The sequence below is a fragment of the Pteropus medius genome, unplaced genomic scaffold (assembly GCF_902729225.1).
Source record: "Pteropus medius unplaced genomic scaffold, Ma_sr-lr_union100, whole genome shotgun sequence".
In the NCBI taxonomy this organism is placed as follows: Eukaryota; Metazoa; Chordata; class Mammalia; order Chiroptera; family Pteropodidae; genus Pteropus; species Pteropus medius.
In genome coordinates, this window is record NW_024355205.1 from 2,305,658 (window position 1) to 2,327,348 (window position 21,691).

At 40.6% G+C, this 21,691-nt stretch overlaps 1 pseudogene; it reads left to right on the forward strand.

Annotated features, from left to right (window-relative positions):
• Positions 1 to 20,934: 20,934 nt before the first annotated feature.
• On the forward strand, positions 20,935 to 21,053 carry LOC120599104 (uncharacterized; annotated as a pseudogene).
• Positions 21,054 to 21,691: the final 638 nt, after the last annotated feature.

The following is a 21,691-nucleotide window of genomic DNA, read 5'->3' on the forward strand; positions in this document are numbered from 1 at the left end:
TATCAAGAGATAAGATGAAACCAAAAATCCCTTGATATTACAGCTGAATTCTTGACCTATTTAGAATTGTTTAGGAATGTTAATAAGCTGAAATCTCTCTTAATTTACCTTAAGCTTCACACATTTTAAAACTCAGCTGGTGGAAAAATATAACTATGGCGAATGATTTTAAAACTATTTTGTTTTATATGACCTCAAGGGTGTAGCCATATTTCTTGCTTTTGATAAAATAATTAAAGTCCCATTTCATTTATGTTTCAGGACGTAATATTTACGTCCTGAGTTATAAAGGAGAAAGGCCACGATCCCCTCCCAAGGCAAAGGAGAAGGAGCTGGGAAGAAAGCAGAGAAGCTTGGAGACTTGTACGTGGTATGCTGATTCTTAATAGCAAAGAGGAAACAGAACCAACGTGAAGTAGAATGGAGTCCTGTCCTGTTGCCCTTGTAAGGAAGTGAAATTTGTTTAGCTTTTAACTCAGGCTTGGAAAGTGGTAACCTTTTTGGTCATGCTGTCCATCTGGTTGATACATTTGTGATAATGCTGTCTAAGATAGTATTAGTGACAAGAACATTTACTTCTTGGCTATTGATTTACTGCCAAGATTCATATCTCCCCTTTAATAATATCTACCTTTACCCGGAGGCGGTTGTTGTGCCTGGCACTGTTCTCAGTGCTTTCCTTGTCCTAACTCATTTGATTCTCACAACCCTTTCAGATATCCCCATTTCACATGTAAGGAAACTGAGCCACAGAGCAGCTGAGGAACTTGACTAAGAGCTGGAGGTGGAATGCAGGTGTTCTGGCTCCAGAACCCACATTCTTTGCCCATGAACTCTATCCCCTGCCATGTGGATATTGGCTTCCCTTCGTCCATAGTCCCTCAGCTCTTTGCTTCAAACCTGTAAACTGAATGGGTAAGAGCTTCTGGGGATATCCAGAGCTTGTGGTGGAAAGTAGTCACAGGGCGTCTACTGGGTCTGGAAAAATGGAACCATTGTCCTTAGCAAGCTCAGTGCTCTCTGAGGGCTGGGCTGCTGGTTAGTGACTTGCTGAGATGGGCAGTGCAGGCTTATTCGGCTCTAGTCAAAGTAAGGATAGTCCATCTGTGTACTGAGAAAAGCTGCGTGTTCCCCAGGCCAGATACACCTTCTTAATGAGAGTTAATTGACTGAGCTATGGCTCAGGAGGAAGAAATAGATGCTGGGAAAGGAAAAGCTCCTCAGCTTAGAAAAGCTGTGTGGATAAATAAGAGGTGGACTGGGACACTTGGGACATGGTTGGTTGATGGAGCTGATCCTGCGTTCTCCAGAGGGGATTTTTTTGGGAAAAGGTCATCAAATGAAAGTGAATAGAAGTTCTGTAAGGTAAGAGGAATAGTGTTAAGAAAACTGTCATAATAAGGTTTCTGAACTTCAGCTTTACTGATATTTTGGGCTGGATAATTTTTGTTGTGTGCGAGGCTGTCTTGTGCTTTGTAGGGTGTTTAGCAGCATCCCTGGTCTCTATCCACTAGATGCTAGTGGCATCTCCTCTAGTTGTGAAACTAAAAATATCACCTGATATGGTCAAATGTCTTCCAGTGGGTGCAAAATGCCCCCTCCCTTGTTGAAAACCACTCAGTTCAAGCATAGACACTGGGATTTAATTTTCAAGGACTTGAGTCTATCTAAGGGGCTTACTCTGTTTTCCCTCTTAGGCTATATGATGAGAAGGTTAATATAAAAACTCTTGAAATTTTATTTTCATATTTTTCCTTCCCTCCATCCCTCTCTTCCTGACTTTGCACTAGCATTTTTGTTTGTTTATTTTTTAGTTTTTCTTTTCTTTTCATTTCTTTTCTTTTTTCTTTTTTCTTTTCTTTTTTTTTTTTTAACATATTACAGCTTTTTGTGGCAGATAGAATTATAGGAAGTGTCTCTTGTTATTAAATCTTCTCAGCTTTCTTCACTTCCTATGAAGGCCAAGGAGCAGTTATCTACCCTGAAATTACCTTTAAATATGTTCTTGGTATGGATATAAAGATACTGTTCAAAATGACTCTTATAAGCAGAAAATAGAACCCTTATTATCCAGCAGCCCACTGAGAGTCAGGGCCTTCAAGATCTCATTCTTTGCCTCACTTCCTGACTCAGCATTCTTTATTTTTTTTTTGCTCTCAAAGAAACTAAGTGAAGGAGAGCAACTGGCATGGGCTCCTGCCTCCCTTACTCTCTGCCGTAGGGAAGAACAACATGCGTGTGCTCTCCTTCAAAGTGCACGTCGCCTCTCCCATTCTCACCTTGATCAGCATGTTTTGTGAATTGCCTTTTGTAAAATGAGAGGAAAAGAATAACAAATTCAAAATAAAAGTAGGAAATAATACTTGTCTGAACAATGTAAGAAAAATAGAGCAGAGGAGGCTTAAACATCAAATAAAATGTTGAATTAAAATGAAACACACAAGAGTAAGGAATGATCAGTAAAAATTAGATAAAGTAAAAATGAGGCAAAGAACTTCATCTACAGTCAAACAGTAAAATTGGGCTTCGATAGAAAAAAATTGATAACATATTAAAATAAGTGAAGATAATTTAAAAGGGCAAATGATTTAAGAGACCAGGAAATTTAAAGCTTGAAAGACTCTCTGTAAATATGAGAAAGGGTGAAAGTAAGGATAAAATAACAATAAGTCATTATGTAAAATTATCAGCTTAGAAAAAAATGAGAGGAAAAAAGCAGTCGAAAATAATGTATAGAAAGTAAACAATTAACCATAAACAAAGAATATGAAAAGGATTAAGACAAGTAAAAAATAATAAAGAAAAGGAATTTTTAAATTTTAAGTAGTTTAAGAGAGTAGTGAATGTTAAAAGGAAAGGTTGAAAAAATGAGGCAAGGCAGCACCAGGAGGCCAGAAGTTGGTATACGCGGGTATGTCAGAGATAGGGTTGTGCATAGAAGAAAATTTTTGCCACGTATTTGCTAAATCTGGCAATCAGGCCTTAAAAGGGGTCAGCTGGGCAGAGGTAGACCCCTGACTTGGTTTTCTGGCTGCCAAGGCAGAGGCCACTGGCAGTGGAAGGGGGCAGGACGGTGTGCCCAGCAGCGAGGCCCCCGGGGTGTCACCAGGAAGCCCGTACCTCTCGGCTGGAGGGACACGAGGCAGAATGCAGACAAGGAAGCGTGAGCCTCCTACAGAATGGGCTCGCACGATGCTGCAGAAGAGCAGTTTCCTGACCAATGGCGACATCACACAGTTCCCTTCTGGGTTTTCAACTGCTCGTTCTGATCTACAAAGTCCAATTTGATCTGAACCTAGAACCACACACTGTTGAGTTGATCCTGAACAATTGTTCCTTAAACAGTCTGTTTCTCACTGGTTATTCTCAGTCAATCCAGCAGAGGGCGGAGGCAAACATACTAAGAAATGTTAGTTTGCCTCTGCCACCTGGCTGCTTAATTACTTTGGCGTCAGAATTTTATGAACACTTGTAAGTATCTACATAGAAACACACCTTTAATTATAATTTCATTCACTTGGACAAATTAAATGAACCATATTAGTTGGGCTATTCTAACAGCTGATGACATACAGACATGACTAAAATTACATTAACAAGAGTATCAGGTAAAGGGCTGATTTATCCTCTTTCTTTGGGGTGCTCTTTTATTACTTTAATGCCTTTAAAATGATTGTTTCCATCACTATTCCTCATACTGTCCCTGCACTAGGTAAGTAAAATCATGCTGTATTTAATCTCTATTTATCAATCACTTACTGTATGTAAGGTAGGTGACAGACTTTGTTGACATATGATGGATGAGATTCAGGCTCCACCTTTATGGAATGAGTAGTCTTCTTAAAGCGAGAAGACACAAACAGGCCATTTCAGTCCAGTGTAATAAGTGATGTGACAGAAGTATATACACCTGATCTGGGTGGACACAGAGGCCACTTTGGGGGACTATGGAAGGTTTTGTTGGGGAGGCTGTATGTGAGGATACTCAGTCAATAGCTAGGCAAAGCATTGGACTGGGATGGGGGAGATTTGCTGAACAAGGTGTGTTTTAGGCCCAGGGAACAGCAAATGCAAAGAGCTTGGTGTGAGACCAACTAAGGCAAGTACCTGAGTCCTGTGCTGGAGTGCCGTGTGGAGGAGCTGGTTAGCCTAGGAGGCTGGACAGATGAGTAGGAGGAGGCCAGCAAGAACCTTACTGAGAGTATGCCAAAGGGTTTGTATTCTAAAAGCAATGGGGAGGTCCTGAGAACTAGGACAGATTGCGGTACTGAGAGAGTGTTCTAGCTGCAATGTGGGGACTGGATAGGAAAGAACAGAAGCATTATGCCCTGTCAGGAGGTGGCTGAGGTGATCCCAGTGCGAGATGATGCTAGCTGCCTAGATTAAAGTAGTAGTAGTTGCTATAGACTGAATGTTTATATCTCACCCCATCCCCCATTTATATGTTGAAATCTAATTCCCAATATGATGGTGTTTGGAGGTGAGGCCTTTGGGAAGCAATCAGGTCATGAGGGAGGAGCCCTCGCGAATGGGATTAGTGCCCTTATAAAAGAGACTCTGGAGAGCTTCCTCATTCTCTTCCATCATGTGAGATTATAGTGAAGAGAAGGCCATAGATGAACAAGGAAATGGGCTCCCATCAGACATAAAGTCTGCCAGCACCTTGATCTTGGACTTCCCAGCCTCCAGAACACTGAGAAATAATTTTTTTGTTTTATAAGCCACCCGGTCTTGGTATTCTGTTAGAGTAGTCTGGATGGACTAAGATAGTAGCTAAGATGGAAAGAGGTGATGTGGCAGTTTAGTTGCCAGGTTTCCGGTTTGACAAATGGGCTCATTGGGTTGCCCGTCAATGAGACAGGCAATATAGAGATGTGCTGAGATTGTGGAGCCTGTTGTTTACATGGTTTTAGGACTCAGGAGAGAAATCAGAGTTAAAGTGGAGTTCTGAGAGTCATCAGCTCACAGCTGGTGTTTGGAGATGTGAAAATAAATGGGTCTCTGAGGTTGAGAAACTACAGAGAGGAGAAGTGGGGAGAGGCCAGGACAGTGTGCAACTGCAAGATTCAGGGCAGCAGAAAGAGAAATAGGAGGCAAAAAAAAAAAACCCCGTCCAACAACAAATGAACAAACAAACAAACAAACAAACAAACAAACTCAGAAATTACCAGAGAAGTACAAAAAAAATTCCAAGAGAATGTAGTGGTCTAAAGTCAAAGAAAATGGTATTTCAAGGAGAGTGGTTCCAAAAAGTCAAGTAGGGTAAAGACTACGAAGTGCCTTTGGGAACAGCTGTAGCGGGTTGTTTCTGGTGAAAAGGATTTAATGGAGTGATAGAGGTTAAAGCCAGACTGAAGGTATAAGTGAAGGTGAACACTATAAATTAGGGAATGTGGTGTGTGTGTGTGTGTGTGTGTGTGTGTGTGTGTGTGTGTGTGTGTGTCAGTAAGGGAAGTTAGGGTGGTAGGCTATGACAATAATAAGAAGATGTAGATTGAAGGGGGCTTTATTTTTTAGCGTGGGAGGGACTGAGTATATTTAATGCTAATGGAAATATTCTAGTAGAAGGTAGTAGGAGAGGTTGTGAACTATTTTTCGTGTCCACGATGTGATAAAGGGACACAGAAACAACGGCTGGCAAGAACTCTCATTTATTATTCAGTTCAATTAGGTGGTATTTTTAGAAATGGCTCCTTTAAGGAGAATGTTTGTGATAGTCTCAATTTGAGAACTTGTATTTGAATTCAACTTTTCCACATCTGCTGCTTATCCAAATGACTGGTTTTAGGTGGAATTCACTGTGACACAAACTGCTCAAGCAGGCCTACTGGGAACTTTAAAGTTTAATGTCAAGAAGGCATCAATAGAACTTTTGGCTACTTTGAATTCCACCCTTAGCAAATTGCAGATAAATACAAAACTGACCTTTCCAGTTCTCTTGAAAGACCCTCCCACTCCTCCAACAAATAGTGATACTTAAAAGATGAGAAAGAACTATGCGGATCAAAATCAATTGTGAGCAGAGAAAAACATATAAAAAACTCTCAGTTCACTGGAGTTTTAAAAACTGAGACATTTTATTCCCTAGAGAAATATGGTTAGAACTGGTTTTGGCACTGAAGACCGTTTCTCTGTTTTTTTAATTTTATTTTTATTTTTAACTAGAATCTCCAGGGGAACAGGGACTGCATCCAATGCCCTTATCTCCTTTTCATCCCATGGGACTGTCTGGCATTTCAGTCCCATGTGAAGCACTTGATTGTGCCTTGAAATGGGGGCAGGGGTTGGAGTAAGTGATTTGGGCATGCTCCATTCAGAAAGGGTTGCATAGAAGTCTGGTACATGTAAAATGAGAGCAAAAAGTAAGAGGTAAGGGAATTGTCAAAGGAACATGTAGCCTATATTTCTAAAGAATTTGAGAGGAGACGCTCCCCCATAAATCCACTAAATGGTGTTAAACCAATGACAATGTATGTATGTTGTTCTCAAGCTCATTTCCTTCTACCTTACAACTGAAGCCTATTTTAATAGTCGTGTTGAGTTACAAGCAGAATGACTCCTAATGAGTTTACTACATTACAACAGGGAGATGCAGTCTGCCTTTGCCAATACCAAAATGACTATATATACATCAGCCATAACCAATACCAAAATGACTATATATACATCAGCCATAACCTGTGTGTTATGGGTGATGTATATCACCCATGTATATAGAGAGCTTGCCAATACCAAAATGACTATATATACATCAGCCATAACCTGTGTGTTATGGCTGATGTATATATAGTCATTTTGGTATTGGCAAGCTCTCTAATAGGTATTTACTCTACTTGCATTACTTCTGTTATTAGTTCCCTAAAATATCTCCAATACATTCCAATTAACATGAGGATGCGGAACCTGAAGCATTGTATCTAGAAGCTACAGCTAACACTCAAGGGGGATTTCTTCACTAGGGCTTCTTGTGAGTTCTCCCTGACACGGAATCTGTGGGTGACTTTATTTAAAATAGAGTTTCTATATCCTGGCTGCACATTAGAATTATCTAGATGTTCTAGAAAATAGGTGAGGGTGAGACTCACCTGAGACCAATTAAGTTAGAATGTCTGTGGGCTGGGACCCAGGCATCGCTCATTTAAAAATTTCCCCAGATAATTCTAGTTTGCAGATAGAATTGAGGATCATGGGTTAAAGTTCTGAGGAAGACGATGTCACTTTGGTCTCATTTTGATGGGTACAGTTTGCAGGAACATAGCAATCTTCTGCATCAGAACCTGTGTTTTATTCAGAAAGCAGGTCACCACCATGGTTGCTGCTGGTCTCATAATTACAAGGCTGACTGAGGAAACCCCTTACTACGCCACTCTCTAGTAAAACTCATAAAACTCTACCGCCTCTGCTTATTATAGTTCTGTTAATAATAAAAATGAAAAAAAATGTCAGATGAGAGTAGACTAGTTAAATAAATAAGGGATAGCACAGAAACGGAATAGTATAAGGTATTAAAAGCAATTATGCAAATTATTTATTCATATTCATTTATTTAACAACTACTTTTAGAGAAGCCCTTGTGTGCCAAATATTGTTTTAGGCTCTAGGGATATAGCAGTGAATAAGAAAGAGGTACTAACATTTTTAAAAGTTTTGGTTTTAAAAATTTAAAAATAGCATACATATCATGATTCAACTTCTGTAACATACGTGCAAAAATATGGAAGGTATACATTAAAATGTTAATTGATATAGTTATTGCTGTTTGATGGGATTTAAGATGGTTTTCATTTTCTTCCATTCTTTGGATTTTTTTCTATGCTAGATGTTTATTACTTATGTAATTTTACATATGTGAGGTATATACTATTCTGTTTATCAGATCTCCCACAACTTTAATGGGAAAATCTTTAATGACTTGCCATAAGACAGGACTTGTGTAGCTCTCGTAGCGGCAACAGCATGGCTGAGGTTGCAGAAGTTCAATGCCTCATTAAATCTGGAAATGCAAGCCTGACTACTGAGGTTTAAAGTGTCTTAAATAATAATTACGATAATACTCCTAGGATTTATTATTCTTTACTTTTATCTATTTGACTGAGATATTAGGGGCTCAAAAAGTACTTGTGAATAAATGAGTGAATGATTGCAAGGCAGGTTATCTGTGCCGAATCGTTCAGATGCAATGCAAAGAGTAGCCACAAGATGGCGATAAAGCTTAAAAAGTGAAAGTAAAGGGGCTTCAGTAAAAATCCCACAAGTCCTAGTGGAAGATGTATTCCCTTGCAGACTGCTATTAACGTGAGCTAATTGACAGTACGTGTTTTTCGTCAGCCGAGGGAGTCTTCTCTCCCTCGCCCCTGCACGGCAGAGGGCACAGCCGGCCTCAAGTAAGCAGAAGTGAGGCTTCATGAATCTTCTTTTCCTGGAAAAACAGCTGGGCTCCCTTGGCTGATTCAGAAGGCCTATATGACTGCTGACTTAGAAAAGGATTTTAGCCCTTTTAGCCCTGCGTGAGCTGCCTGTATGGAGAGAACCTCAGCTGTCTGTCCCTGAGGGAGAGGTAGTATCTGCAGTAATGGTGGAAAAAGAGAAAAAAAAGCAAATGGTTTCATTGCCTTTGGTCAGTCTGAGAGTTGGAAAGGAGGGGCTGACTGGTTGATTGAAAGCCATTGGCATGATCATCTCGGGAGCTTTAGAGGCCCAGAGGGCATTGGGTCCCAAGGAGGAGGGACAAGGGACCCCCAAAACACAAGTTTTAAAAATCATGTACAGTTGACTCTTGAATATCACGAGTTGGAACTGTGCAGGTTCACTTACACGTGAATTTTTTCAGTAGATATATTGGAAATTTTTTGGAGATTGGTGACAATTTGAAAAAAAAAACAGATGAACTATGTAGCCTAGAAATATCAAAAAAAAAATTAAGTAAATGTTTACATAGGTCACGAATAACAGACTATTAACACATACAACACACGAACTGTGTGTTGATCAACTATTTATGTTATTGGTAAGGATTTCAGTCAACAGTAGGCTATGAGTACTTAAATTTGGGAGAGCCAAAAGTTATACAAGCATTTTCAGCTCTGCAGGAGGTCAGTAGCCCTAACTCCTGAGTTGTTCAAGGGTTAACTGTATATAACAATAAAGGAGTCTGTCTCATGGCTGTCTCGAATATATCTAGAACGTGTCAGGGATTAGCTAGCCCATTAGTTTATGATTTATCTTGCCTTGCTAACTTTTTTGTTATCATCCAGGTAGTAATAATTCCTGTAGGGAATCTGGAGAGGTAGGAAGAACAGGAGAAACGTAAAGCAGCAGTTTTCTAATGTTGATGGATACACGCTGATTGAAGAGTAATAGCAAAGTCTTGCTCCCCTGGACTCTATTTTTGGATTTCAGTTTCCCAGACTATATAGCGTCCGTGTATTTGATGCAAAGAGCACGGACTGTGGAGTCGGACAGCATGAGTGGGCTTCAGCTTTGCAACTGGCTGACTACGTGACCCTTTTTGAACTCTCAGAGTCCCAGTTTTCTCACCTGTTCAACAGGCCTGACAGGAGGAGTCAGGGAATCATGTTTGTAAAGTGCCCAGCATGGCCCAACTCATAGTAGGGACTGGAATAATGGGATTTTCTTTCCTCTCAAATCTCATATTCAGCCACATTACTGGCCTAAGAGTGCTGCTTGGACACTCATAATACAGGCATACTTCGGAGATACTCGGGTTCTGTTCCAGGCCACCACAATAAAGCGTCTATCGCGGTAAAGTGAGTCATAATCCTTTTTGCCGGTGGAGGGTCTTGCCTTCAATTTATAAAAAACAAAACATCTGTGGAGCACATTAAAGTGAAGTGCAATATAATGAGGTAATCCTGTGCTGTCGAGACTATCAAGTTTTTCTCTCTTCCACATCTGGAAACCTGTTTCCCTTCTTTGCTTAAAGAAATCCCAGCATTACTTCACAGCCTGTTCAGGTAGGCCTGCCTCTTCCTTAGAGCTCCATCACCCATCTCCGAACAGGCTTCTAGTGAAACCTATGTTCCTTTACTGGTATCATTCAAAACACTAGTAGAATTTACCCTACTCAGCAGAGATGGCGGTTTCCATGTCTCTCACCCTCCATGACCCCACATTGTGCATTCCGTGAAGATGGAGATAATGACAGTGTCTTACCGGTCTTCATATCTCTGTATAAGTGGAAAGATGAACTTCGCTTACTCGTATTATCCTGTCCATGTCGAAAGGAAAACTGTGTCTACAAATGTGTCTGAAACAGAATCTGCCATTGTTTCTGCTCTGCGTTATTGTAGCCCAAGATATAGTTGAAGAAAATTAAACACTTTGATAGATTATATCATTTTAACAACTAAACTGGATCCCACACATGAAGATTTTGTAATTCCAACCCCCCACACATAACTATAAATCCACATGGGTGTGTGTGTTTTATCACATCTCTCTCTCTGATTGACTCAGATGCAATTTATCATAATTTGATCTAGGTCTGAAGAGTCACTATCCAGGAAAAATAAGTTGTACACGAGTGCTGTATTATTTGCATAAGGTGAAACCTGTATTAAATGCATTAAATCATAAATGGGCTGGATAGTCTCCTGGGCTTTTCTGTTTTTGCAAGAGGACAATTTTCATTAATGCTCTCCTTTGGCAAAGACTACCTTTTTGACAAAGAAGTTAAACTGAGTGAAACTGCCTGCTTACATCATTAGGTCCAGCAAATAAGAGGAGCTCAGTTTTTCAGTACTTTATTAGGACAGGCTGAGGGTTCATGGGGAGCACTGCATTGCTCATGCACTCAATATGGACTATTAGCATGCTCATTTAATAAGCAGTAGCTTCGTAGGGAAAATGTGTCTCTTATGCAGACTCCATATTTACTTGAGAGTGATTGCTGGGAGAGCTAATAAAAGCCTTATGTGAATTATCTCATTTGATCTTCCTCAAAACCCTGATAAATAGACTCCATTATTATGCCCATTGTAAAGACGAGGAAACTGAGACTTGGGGAGTTTGAATAACTTGCTGAGGGTTATACAGGCAACAGGCAAATGAAATTCAAGCCCAGTTTTATTTTAGAGTCAACTATTATTATGTGCAAAACATTAGAAGACTTCATAAAATCAGGTTTTTGGGGGTTCGTTGTTCATAATCTAATCAAAGACAGGCTGTATGTTTATAAAATACAGACTCTGACAAATGCTGATAACAGAGGATACAAATTAATAGAAATACCAAGCACCTTTGAACTTTGTAGGAGAAATAGAGGAATTGGATGGCTTTTGACAGTGATGTAAGTTAGGTCATGAAAAATAAGAGTTATTGGAGTAGCCATCAGTAAGGTTTATCCATCAAAGGCTCTAATTTAGGTAGCATCCTCAAATTTTGGTTCTTTTGTTCTTCATGATAAAACGTATACATTTCTCAAACTATGTCATGATAGTATCGTTTTTGTAATAAAGTCAAAGCATTAGGGAGCTCTCCGTCAATTTGGCATTCAAGTCACACTGGAGTAACCCAGCAGAGAGAGTGCAGCTAAAAAGATTAGGATTAAGGTATGGACTGAATTATGAGGGGCATTATAGCTACCCACTTGAGCTCAATGGCATGATCTATAAAATGAGGACAGGAACGCCTAGTTTTCAATTGATCATCCAGATGTTACTGAAAAATGCTGATTTTTTTCCCCAGGGGAAATTGCTACCACTTGGGACATTGCTCATTCCTCACACTTGATAAATGAAAGCTTATATTAGAATATTTAAAGTGCAAAATAATTGTTTACAATTTTCGTTTAAATGCGAGTATTTTGATGAAGGGAGTAACCCAGTGACTAACAAAAAATTCTTTACACATTTTTATTTTAAGGAATAAAGACAGGAATTGACTTAGTCATGGAAGAAATAGTTATTGAACATCTACTTTGTGCCAAGCATGACTGTCAGCCATTGGGATATATCAGCAAACAAAATAGACAAAGATACCTAGTCTTGTCAAGCTTATGAAACGGAGGGGAAGATGGATATTAAATAGTAAATATAATCAGCAAAGTATTAAGAAGGCAAAATGGTGATAAAATGCTATGAACAAAGAACAGGCAGAGTGCAGGGTGGGAAGGACCTGCAGTTTCCATGAGCAAAAATGGTGACCAGCATATGCCTCACTGGGGAAGTGAGATGTGAGTCAGTGAGGGGATTAATCAAGCAGGTATCAGGGGAAGATTATGTCATGCAGAATGAAGAGGAGCACACAGAGCAAAGGCCCTAAGATGGGAACATAGTTGATTCCAAGAAAGAAGGTCAATGATGCTGGAGCAGAGTGAGTGGGGAAGGAGGGAGAAGGAAATGGGCGGCGTCAAGGCCCAGATCGGTTACCATCCTGTAAGTCAGCAGTCTCCAACCTTTCTGGTACCAGGGACCTGTGCTCCTATGAGAATCTCATGCCTGATGATCTGAGGTGGAGCTGAGGCGGTGATGCTAGCACTGGGGAGCGGCTACAGATACAGATGAAGCTTCACTTGCTGGCCTGCCGCTCACCTCCTGATGTGTGGCTCGGTTCTTAACAGGCTACAGACTGGTACTGGTCTGCAGCCCAGGAGTTGGGGACCCTTGCTGTAAATGATTGGAGCGGGTTAGCTTTTGCTGAATGTAATGGGGGCCTTTTCAGGGTTTGGAACAGAGGACACATGTGATCTGACTTTGGATTTCAAAAGCTCCCTCTGGCTGTGGTGCAAAGAACTGCAGGTCAGCAAGGACGTAAGCAGGAGGGCGGCCTGTCAAGGGAATGTGGAAGGAACCCAGGTGATCTGAGAGTGCCTTGGGTGAGGTGGTAGCAGTGAAGGCAGAGAAACTCGTAAGATGGACTTCATAGGTGGGACTATGTGTCTGTAAGATCCTTGGTAGCTTGACTCCAATCAAGCTCTGCTAATTTAGGGACTGTTAAAAAAGAAACGAAGGAAGGAAGGAAGGAAGGAAGGAAGGAAGGAAGGAAGGAAGGAAGAAGGAAGGAAGGGAAGGAAGGGAAGGAAGGAAGGAAGGAAGGAAGGAAAGGAGGGAAGGAGGAAGGAAGAAGAAGGAAGGGGAAGGAGGAGGGAAAGGAGGAGGAAGGAGGAAGGAGGAAGGAGGAAGGAAGGAAGGAAGAAAGAAAGAAAGAAAGAAAGAAAAATTGAACCACAGATTTTTGCTGTAATCAGATTTCAAATCTAATCTCAGTTATCTCATATATTAAATGAATGAATCTGTGAAAATAAAAAAAAAACTTTAAATATGTCAAAACGGCAATGCATAACACCGAAATGCTGGCTAAAGAAAGATCGTTTGGCTCCTCAGTGTATCTTTCTTGCCGCCATCTGCTCCCAAATGTCACAGACATTTGAGAGAAGGCTGACAAAATCACGTCAGTTCCTTTCCAGGACTCTCAAGTGCAAGGTGGAAGAGCATTAGGAGCCTGGTATGGGATTAGCATACCTTACCAAGTATCAAGTTTTCTGGACATTTGTAATTCTCCCAGCATTCACTGACTAGTACATGTGGGATCATTACACGTCTTTGAGATATAGATAAAAATATAGATACAGCCTCATCCAGCCAGCCAAATAGGCTTACTGATAGCCTTGAAATTTAGTTATTATTTGCTTTTCTCCCTTACCCTAGTGTGTGGAAAGAGTAAATCCCCACTATATTGATTTTGACCTTGGTATTGTGAACTGCTTTGGATAATGAAATATGATTGTGTATAACATAAACCTCATGGAGGCAGAAGTTTAAAGAGGCACGATATGCTTCCACCAGTTTTTTCATTCTTTCCCTCTCACAAGATCAGTGTGCTCCAGATACCTTCAGCATGGGTTCTGAAATTTGGAGACACCAGTGGAACATACTCGCAGCTGATAAAAGAGCCCACATGTATCATGAGTGAGAAATAAATGTTGCAAGCCACTGGGATTTTGGGAGTTGTTTGTTACTGCATCAAAGCTGACTAACACAAAGTCATTCTGGATGGGTACATTTTCCAGATAGCTAAAGGGTTTATTTCTTAGAGTGCAAGTATAATTAAAAATGCACACTTTATTAACGAAAATTACATTACTCAATCTATGGCCTTTAAAAAGTTAAATGACTTTTTAAAACTCCTTTTCGATGACTTTTTTTGATGACTTTCCTTTCTTTCTTCCTTCTTCCTTCCTTCCTTCCTTCCTTCCTTCCTTCGCTTCCTTCTTCCTTCCCTTCCTTCCTTCCTTCTTTCTTTCTTTCTTCCTTTCTTTTCTTTCTTTCTTTCTTTCTTTCTTTCTTTTCTTTCTTTCTTTCTTTCTTTCTCTTTCTTTCTTTCTTTCTCTCTCTCTTTTTTTTTTTACAATTTATGATTAATTATAAAATGCTAACCTAGATACAGTTTTATAAAATTTGGATTTTGTAGAAAATTTTTGTATGAAATGATATGCTTCTTGAGATTAGGAAGAGTGCTGTACCCATCTTTGTATCCCTGACATCTAGAATTAATACCTGGCACATATCAGACTCAATAAGTATTTGTCGACAGCATATGGCAAATGAATGCAAGAATAACAACAAAGTGCTACTATCACGCTCTCAGCGATGGAGAATTTCTGCTTTGGGGACTGAAAGGGTGACATCTCATGGAAGGACACTACTGGCTGAAAAGAGTTAGTGGTGGAGTGGAAGAAAAAGACTGTGAGTGCTCGGCTTTGCTGGTGGGTTTTGAGTTAGCCAGAAAGATTGGGGGAAATAAAGAACAGAGGCATGTGAGGTGCAGTCCATAGTTACAAGGACTCAGCAGAAAGCTGCATTGCATCATGCTTATTATAACATTAAACCTCCCCTTTACCATCTTTAGGCACTGGGCATCTGAGCATGAAAGTCCCTTCTTTTTTCCTGTTGGTGCATATTCAGAGGAACAGAGAAGTCCAAGAGGAGAAGGTCAGGTGGAGGGTGAGCTTGGGGATCTCAGGAATGGCCTTGATTTCCCCAAATTGGAAGGGACTGGTTAAACTAGAGGAAAAGGAGGGCCCTTGTGCTGGCCAAATAAGTGGGACAGTGTGGCTGACTGGGAAAGGCTTCAGCTCATTAAAAAGAGAAGGAGGAGGGAGGAGGAGAAGGAGGAGCTATCTTATCACTTGGAGCTACACGCCAGTCTGAAACCAGCTACTGACTTCTGTTGGGATCCCATGCTTGGAACCAGACTTTTTTGCCTCATCATCTATATCCTGTTATCCCTCCCTCTATTCTTCTTCTTCTTCTTCTTCTTATTATTATTATTGAAGTGGCAGGTACAGCATTGTTGATCTGCATTCCTTAAGTTTCCACCTGCCTCACAATCTTCAGAGTCCCAGCAGAGAGGCAAAGCCCCAGACACAAATAATGACAGAGCAATTCTCTGCCTTCTCCGTTTACCCTGACCCATTTCTGCATCATATCACATCACGAGCTGCTATTGAGTTTCTCTCTGTGGGTTCTCTGTTTGGGATCTGTGCTAGTGACTGGAGCCTTATGCTGTTTATGGCACTGGATCCTAATGAATCACCTAGGTTTAAAGCTAGGATATCTGTTCATTTATCAAGCCTCCTAGCCGTCTTTTCTGCTTCTCCTTCCTTCCCCAACAAAGCACTGATGTGGGAATAACAGGTGTCCCATTTGAGAGCCGAAGTTCTGCTGCTCCTTTGGTTACATGGCTTTTGGGAAGTTGCCTAATCTCTCTACTTCTCTTCAGTTATTCATCTGTAAAATGGGCAAAAGCCTTCTCCAAAGGCTTTTGCTATAAAAATACATTTGCTATAAAAATGTATTTAGTGTGGTTAATGCCAACAAGTGTTCAGTGAAAATGTTTACAATAATAGAAATTATTATAGAGACACTTGTCTCTAATATGGTAATGGCTAGCATTGAGAGTGACCTTTAAACTTGCAAAAATTTTTCTTCATTTTCAGGAATGTGTAAGTCTGTGACATTTGAATGTGTTTCCTAAGTTGCCTTTTTAGCAATAAGAGGAAAATTTAATGTGAGGATACACATTCTTGTGGTTTGCTTAACCACAATGCAGCATTTAGCCAGTATCTCGAGGTCACAGTACAATCAGAGAACTCTTTTCAACTTCATTAAGCTTCCTGGGACAGGGTTTTCAACAGCCAATTTCGTTCCCAGGCCCTATTCCTTGTGTGCCTGTCTTCAGAGGAGAGCCTCCCTATTTTCCACATTATGTAAGTATAGCTAAAGAACATATCTTTTCTAGGAATAAAGCCACACAAGAGGCTGTGTCATTGTGATGGAAACTTTCAAACAATAATCCTTCTGGTGAAATGATTCATGAAACAAACACTGTGAGGGGAGTGGCAAAAGGAACAGAAAGAAAATACATCTTTGCCATTTCTAAAGCCAGACTACAATTTAAAACTTCAAAGTGAAATAAACAGGCAAAGCCTCAAACATCCTCTATCCCAGCTTACTAGAAAACCAATTTTCCAGATAATGGGAATTCTCTGATCAAAGGCACGCAGGCATGCCCCTTTAAATGAGCCATGATAATTGCCTACATGAAACTCCCAGGTTAATATATCCTTCAGTGTTCTGAATGTCTACAAGGGATTTGGACAGATACTTGTGGACAACCCTCCCCGCAAAATGTTCTCCAACAGCACCAGATAAACATGAAAAGGCCACTCTGGAGCTGGATAAAAGCGTTTCTTTACCATGGGCCTGTCTGGGTCTGATGCAAGGAGACTCCTGGAACCCTCTCACCCCCGTACTCCCCAGGGATATGTGGTGACTTCACCGTCATCTATAGATATAAGCAAACCTCAGTGGTACCCTTGGATCTGCACCAGATCCAGGCGAGGTGCAGGTGTAATGTTAGAATTACCAGACGTAAGGAAAGCTTTCTACAAGGAAGGGTGCTCCTATTCATCCTTCCGGACCCTAATCTCTCTGACCACTGCTTAATTAGACAAACCCAGTGGCTCCTTTATCTGGCACTCCTATTATAATATGTTAAGCTATCCTGTACTTACTTATTTATGACTACTATTTCTATTACAAAACTGAGTTCGTAGAGAACAGGGGTGTGTGTTTGTGCGTGTGTGTATATAGTGCCTGGAGATTATAGGTATTCAGTGGTGTTGAATGAATTAACAATATACCAGTGCCAAGCTGAGGTATAAGAAATTACAAGAATTCAACAATCTAATTCTGTTATTTTCTTTGAGTGAATCATAACGTTCATCTCTGTGTATATATTATCTCTTTATGAAAGTATGTGCTGATTTACACAGGTATAAAAAGAAATGAAAATGGAAATAAAATCCAAAGAGATTTACTGAGCATAACACTGTAACAGGTGTTAGAAGACAAAAATGTTTGGAGTAGATGCCTGCCCTTAATGCTTATCTGCAGGGATAACGTGTGTGTTTGCAAATATGTATGTGTGTGTGTGTGTGTACACACACACACACACACACACGCACACACACACCATAATCTTGCAAGACAGTACCTGATGAGGTCAAAGGACTAGTATAAGTGAAAAGAAAATGACGACATACCGGGGAAGAGGGGGATGATGTGAAAGAAGATGACATACGAGAGAGAACGTGATGTGAACACCATCAAGATGGCGTGACCCATGAGCCCTAGGGCCTCAGCCTCATCGAATTGTCCCAGCTCTCACCCCGACAGGGGAAGAGGCAGCAGTGGGGACTGGACCATTCCCAGAAATCATGGAATTCTGAAAACTCAAATGCCTTGGGGGTCTGGTGTTTGGGCCATTTCTTTTTCTCTGCTGTGTAATTTTTTTTAAACACCCAATACTCCTTGGAAAAAAAAGTGGCTTTGATTACGCCTCACAGGTGTTCTTGGGCAATGGAGTTGGCTCTCCCTCAGGGAGGGGCTGGGTTGGGGGTCCACTTGTCAAGCCCCAACTCTGTAACTCTGATGTATCACTTGGATAAACTGTGAAGACCCTGGTGCTGGTAGTGTCTGAGTTCTGCCCCAGGGGCAACAACACCCAGCGGGGTCATTAAGTCTTTTGCCCACATCCGACACCTCCTCCAAACACGTGCTTTCACGAGGTTGCATTAATCACCTGTCAATGGATGTGCACAGAGCTGTCTTGTTACATCCAGGATAATGAAATTACTCTCAAGCATTACTACACCAGCTCACATTCATTTAAAAAATACATCTAAGTGCCTAGAGAATATTACTTTTTTATTGAACCTATGTGAAAATCTTGCAAGGCAGGTAGGAGACAGGGCATCGTCTCATTTTCCAGGGTAGACAGCTGCCATTCCAGAAGGGCAGAGAGCTATCCTCACCCCGGGAGCTAGCCAACATAGTGACAAGTCCTATGACTTCTCTTTCCCTTTTTTATTTTGACTATCTTCATTTTCCTCTATTTTTTTCCCCTCATTTTGCTTTGGATGCTCCATTTTGCCCTTAAATTGATTTTAAGCAGGTGAAAACATTTCTTTCCATGTGGCAAAGGCATTAGTTAGTATTTGTTTTATGTATTTTTATATTTCTCTTAATAAGTTTGAGGTTATGACTATATGGTAATGAAACCAATTTCCACAAGTCATAAAAAAATCGCCATGTGGATTTTGGTAGTTAATTTCACGGATCTGCTCAGTCTGCCTTCCTCTTCTTTGGGGCGGGCATCCTCTCCTTGTTATCACTGATTCTATTTCTTAAGCATCTTCAATCTCTCCCTCTTCCTGCCTAATACTCACGTGTCTAGGAGCTACTTTCTTTTACATTCTTCTCCCCTTAAACGACTGTCTTACTTGTCAATCCTGTTCCCATCTAAAGATTCCTAGGTAGCAGTATCTGCCTTCCTTCATCATATCGTCTCTCACCTTCAGGTGTGTGCTGAGCCCAGTGGAGCCCTAGCCTCCAACAAATGCCTTGTTCTTATATTTCATTCTCCTTTATGTCTCTGCATGTGGCCATGTTGAATTTTCTTCTCCCTCTCCCTCTCCCTCTCCTTCTCCTTTCCTTCTCCTTCTTTTTTATTTGACATGTCTCCTGCCCTTGGTCTTCAGGACACTTCTGTACCTTGTTTCTTTTCCCTCCTCTCTGATTTCATATTTACTCTCTAGCTCATTCCTGCTTCCTGCATGATGGATATTTCCAAGGGGTTGGATTGTAACCTTCTGCTCTTCCATCTCCTCATCCTCTGCCTACACCCAACATTAAATTCAAATGCAGTTATATTTATTTATTCAAAGGTATTTATATTTATATTAATTAAGTTTATTCCAATGTACATTTATTGAGTTACTAGGAATACTGAGTCCTGCTATGTTCCAGACATTTTTCTAGGCCCTGGATCCAATAGGGGAACAGGACCAAGCCCCTGTTCTCTTGGGGGAGGCAGGCTGTGAACAAGTAAACAGACATATACCACAACTGCAGAGAGTGGTAAATGTTGTGAAGTTAAACAGAATGATGGGATAGGGACCACAGGGGGATACTGCCCTATCTTAGTGTGGTCATCGAAGGCTCCTTATAGGAGGTGACTTGTGAACTGAGCCATGAGCATCATTGTGGGAAGATTAACTGGGGAGTGGAGCATAATGACATCTGTACAGATGGCTCAGAACTCAGGGCCACAATTCATGACTTTGAAAGAGCTCTCATTACCTCTCTCCAACAACCTCCTCGCTATTACCACTGTCATTGCAGGTAAAGCTTGTCTACAACCAAACTAAATGCTTCTACACAAGTTGTCTCTTTCTCTCTTCCTGACTTCTCCTTCTCTTTTATTAGTGCCAGTTAGGCTGGAAACTTAAGAGATGACCAGCACATATCTTCACCTTCTTTCCTGATATTTAGTGCATCAAGGAGAGTCCATAGTGTCCTTTCTATTCCTACATCTGCAACCCTCTAATGTGGCTCCCTGTTCATAGGTTCTTACCTACACCATTCATCCCATGACTGCTGTGAGATGAGTAGCTACATTTATTGCAAACTAACACTATTAAAAGGCACTGTGCTTGGCACTGTACACACATTGGATCATTTCTGCAAGGTAGTACTAGTAGCTCTGTTTTACAGAGGGAGAAATCAAGGTTTGGTATTCTCCCTGGGATCATTGCCTTCACTCTGCCATTTCTTTTCCTTTCTTTCCTTCCTTTTTCTTTTAAAAAATCTACATGAAGAAGACCATATTTCCTAGCCTGATAAACAAGGCCCCAAATTACCTTTTGAATGACAATTCACCCGCCCATTCCCTTCAACATGAAATCTCTGACCCTGCTACTCAATAAATCTATTTTGCTTTACCCTATTTCACATTTTCTCACACTGGCCTCCATATCTAGAACTCCTTACCCTTTTCTTCTCACTTGTTTAAATCTTGCTTAATCTTTGCTCCACTCCTCGATGACATGTTCTCCATTCACTTAGGCCATGAAAACACACATCACATTATTTGAGAATAACTTTTTTGATTTTTGATTATGCATAAATTTCCTCAACTTAATCATGAGCATACCTGTTTTGCAGCAGAGCATGGTGGCTAAAAGGGTGAACTCTGAAGACAATCTCAGAGTTTGAATCCCAGATCTGTCCCTGAGTGGCTACATGATCTTTGGGGTTCCATTTCCTCATTTACAAACTAGAGTTATGATAAGAGTACCCAACTCAAAATGTTATCCGGAGTTTAAATGAGTGAATGCGCATAAGCATGTAGTAAGTCTGGCACATGGTACAGATTCAATCAATGTTAGCTGTTTGCATCCCAGTCTTGTATGGCATTTTGGGAATAATGTGGTGGCAGTGGATATCCTTTCAATAAATATGAGTACTATATTGTACTCATATTTATTCAAATCAATAAATATGAGTACAATATAGTCTTCTAACTACTATGAAGACAGAGAAAAGTTTCCATATAAGAATTGAAGAATTGGTCTAAGGCCATGCTACCCTGAACAGGCTGGAACCCGTCTGATCTCGGAAGCTAAGCAGGGTCGGGCCTGGTTAGTACCTGGATGGGAGACCACCTAGAAAGACCAGGTGCTGTAGGTGTAAAAAATAAAAAATAAAATAAAATAAGGAATTGTAAGCTGACATGGTCTTTGCAATCTGTGAGTTCAACCAAGGGTTGCCTCGCCCCCTCTCCCCCCACCACCCGCCAAAAAAAAAGAATAGAAGAATTACCACAGTGAACTAGATTCATCACCTATTATTTGTGAAAGAAGTGTGATATTGGAGTGGAGATTGTGGAATGAAACTGCCTGGATTCTAATCCTGACACTTTATGTCTGTGTTGCTTGGTTTTACCATCTGAAAAATGGGAATGATATTTTTATTTGCTTCAGAGAGTTCTTGTGAAGGCCAAAGATAATAAATGTAAAATACTTAGTACTCAATAAATGTTGGCCCTTGATACTATTATGTGTTGTAAGTCTCTGACAGGGGCACAGAGGTCCAGAGGGAAGAGTCACAGATCAGATTTGAAGGAAATCAAGAGGAAGGAAACAATTAGAACATGAGCCTTGAAGTTTCTGGAGGATTCCGGAGGATTCCAAAGGACAATGGATACCCGGAAAAAGTTTGGGGAGAAGATGGGAGGAGCCAAGGACTCTCTGAGGGCCTTCTGCTTGCCTGATTCACAAGGCTTCCCTGCTCAGTGTTACATTTAAATTTGTAGGATGGCCTTGGAC